Source organism: Tigriopus californicus, chromosome 6, assembly GCF_007210705.1.
Source record: "Tigriopus californicus strain San Diego chromosome 6, Tcal_SD_v2.1, whole genome shotgun sequence".
NCBI lineage: Eukaryota > Metazoa > Arthropoda > Copepoda > Harpacticoida > Harpacticidae > Tigriopus > Tigriopus californicus.
Genome location: NC_081445.1, coordinates 10,594,365 through 10,597,428, shown reverse-complemented (window position 1 = coordinate 10,597,428; position 3,064 = coordinate 10,594,365).

The following is a 3,064-nucleotide window of genomic DNA, read 5'->3' as shown; positions in this document are numbered from 1 at the left end:
CTGCGCCATGTTAGGTTTTCATACTCGCACGTAATTAAAATGTAATATTTAATACGGAAAGAACACGAAATAAACTTGATTGTGGGTCGAGATCAAAGTACGAGAGTGCCACTCGTCAAACCAGATTTGTGATATTGCCACGTCTTACTCCAATGTTCAAATAGCAAATAAGCGCGAGATTTGAATATCTCCACAACTATCTCCATCTAAGATTGTATATTTAGTTTGATTTGAAGTAGTTCATTCCTATCTTGCTTCATTGTCCTGAATCTCAAGACAAGATTGCACAACCTTTTAGTTTTCTTCTTTTTCTTGGTCTCTTGATTTTGCTACTCATTAATAATTCCTCTGCATTCATGATGGAAGCTATTTTTGGAAGACAAGGTTTGGACTTGGTCTTAGCTGGGAAGGATCCTTCCATAGTCAATAAGCCGTTTATTATAGAGGCTTTAGTTGCTTGGGTCAATGAAACCAGGGTGCTGCTTGAACAACAGGCTCACCCAGTAGTTGAGAANACTACTACTACTACTGTAAGCTTCTGAAGTGAAGCAATGAAGATGATGAAAAGGAGAGGACCCAAAAATGAAGCCCTGATGAACACCCGACTTGTGTGTCACTAAGGGAACCCTCAACCAAAAGAAATTGCTTTCTACCACAAATGAAACTTTATCAAATGAGAATCTTGCCTTGGATCCCAAACCCATGGAGCCTGTTAACTAACAGCCCATGATCTACATACCTTTTCAAAGTCCAAATAAGCTACTTTGTTTGATTCATGGCACTCAAGTCCCTCAATAACCTACTCTATATGTTTAGTAAGTTGGGTAACCGTGCTAAAATGTGCTCGAAACCCATGCTGGCTGGGAGGAAGGACTTTGAGGATATCAAGAAATTACACAAGTTTAAACGTCATGATCTTCTCAAACACCTTCGCAATATTCGAAATGAGAGAAATCGGCCTGTAATTGCTGGGGAGTGATTTTTCTCCCCCTTTCAAAACTGAAACAACGTGAGCTAACTTTAGTGAAGATGGAAACTTGCCTCGGTCCAAGATGCCAAATGGGTGAAGCATATTCAAGATGTAGCTGGACCTGGACAATTGACTTGTACAGAGTTAGCATCGTGATGCTATATCTGGACTTAAACGTGCGATATATCCAACCACATATTTGAAAAGCCTTACCCACCTTCAACTGGATATGCTCATCGAACTTTCCATTATTTTGGAGGACTACACCTAAATTTTTCATAGATGAGACCTGCTCAATATCTTAACCTCCATTACCTACGAGCGGAGTATTCAAAGGAGTTGACCCAAATGTCATTGAGCGGAATTTCATTCCGTTCAGGGCCATATTACTCTCAGTTACCCAAGAGTAGATTCGATATAAGTCCTTTGCCAAGCCAGTGGAATCTTGGCCATTCCTACCAGAAATTAACTTTGTATCGTCAGCTTAAGAAGAGAGACTGGCAGAAATATTAAGCTTTTGAAGTGGGGCAATGAATATTATAAACAGGAGGGGCCCTAAGATGGAGCCCTGGGGAACACCTGACTTGACATCATGTATGTCACAAAAGGATCTCTCCACCTTTACAATTTGCCTCCTATCCTGAATGAAGCTTCTTATCCAATTGAGAACCTTGCCTTGGATCCCAATGTCATGAAGTATATTGAACAAAAGGCCATGATCTAGATCTGTAACTATGACATCATCAAATTGCTCAATTTGACTAACCACATCAATCTCATCACCCTTGTCATTAGAACAATGAGCTGTTGCTTCTAAACTCAGTGGGGTTGAAAACACACGGAAGAACTGATCTCCAAGCATGTTAGCCATAACCTCTACATTGCTAATAGCTTCCCCATCAATCTCAAAAGGCTCAAAAGAGTGTTTCATTTTTCTCTTACAGTTCGCATAAGAGAAAAAAGCCTTTGGATTCGACCTGACCTCCCGAACCACCTCACTCTCAATTTGTAACTGGTCAGTTTTGATTGAAGCCTTAATCTTACTCTGAATTATGTCCCACTTTTTTTCGAGACTAGCCACAATCACTGGATTCGAAGTGCTCTTCAGCCTTTTTGCTAGTTTGCAACTCTTTTTGAACAAAGTCTTCCTATATTTTGGAATTTTTGTCCGTGTACCACCTTTCGGAACACATTCAGAGATTGCTAAACTTCTTATCCAATTGAGAACCTTGCCTTGGATCCCAACGTCATGAAGTATTTCAACCAGACTGACAAAAGACCAGGCACAAACCTGTTATTTGACGCGGACCTGGGAACTGGGAACGCTTTTCCTTTTGGAAAACTGCGCTTACAACCACAACAAGTCGTAATGTAGGAATAAGATTCTTGTGGTGTACACAAAACAGGTTTTACTGATCCTCAAATTTTCATGTTTTACATTTTGAGCAAGATTCTTTGGGATCGGATCTTTTGCAAATCATCGTTTTAAACCTCCTTGATATTTTCCAATCAAGTTTTCAACTCTTTCCTTCACCGTTGGAGGCTTCCCTTTCACCCTATGACTACAGATGTTAAAGTTGAATATCTCACGTTTTTTTTGCTAGAAAGCATTGCAGCACTTGTTGGAAAGATGAACAGAAAAGGTCATCCCGTCAAGACAAAGTGGAACGAAATTCAAGCACGAATTTCTCCCACAGTTGAACAAACCCCTGTGATATCGAACAAAAACCTCAATGATCCGTTCGGAGTGGAAGTGTTCTTCAAATGTGAAAATCTTCAAAATACTGGGGCTTTCAAAATCCGTGGAGCAACTAATATGGTTTTAAAAGGTGCCTCTATCGTCAAAACAAGCATGAAATTTGATGTACAGAAAATTTCTTTCCTCAACTAAAACCACATGTATATTAGTCTCTCCTCTTGAAAAAGCGCAGGAAAAGACAGTTGTAGAGAAAATAGTCTGTCCTGTTTATCGAAAGCAGCCTTGTCCTGAAGAAGGAAAAGGCTGTCAGTTTGACCACCCTAAATGGTGTCAAAAACTTCTCAAGTTCGGCCTTGAGAAGTACAATAGTAAGAAGGGATGTTCAAAGGTAGATT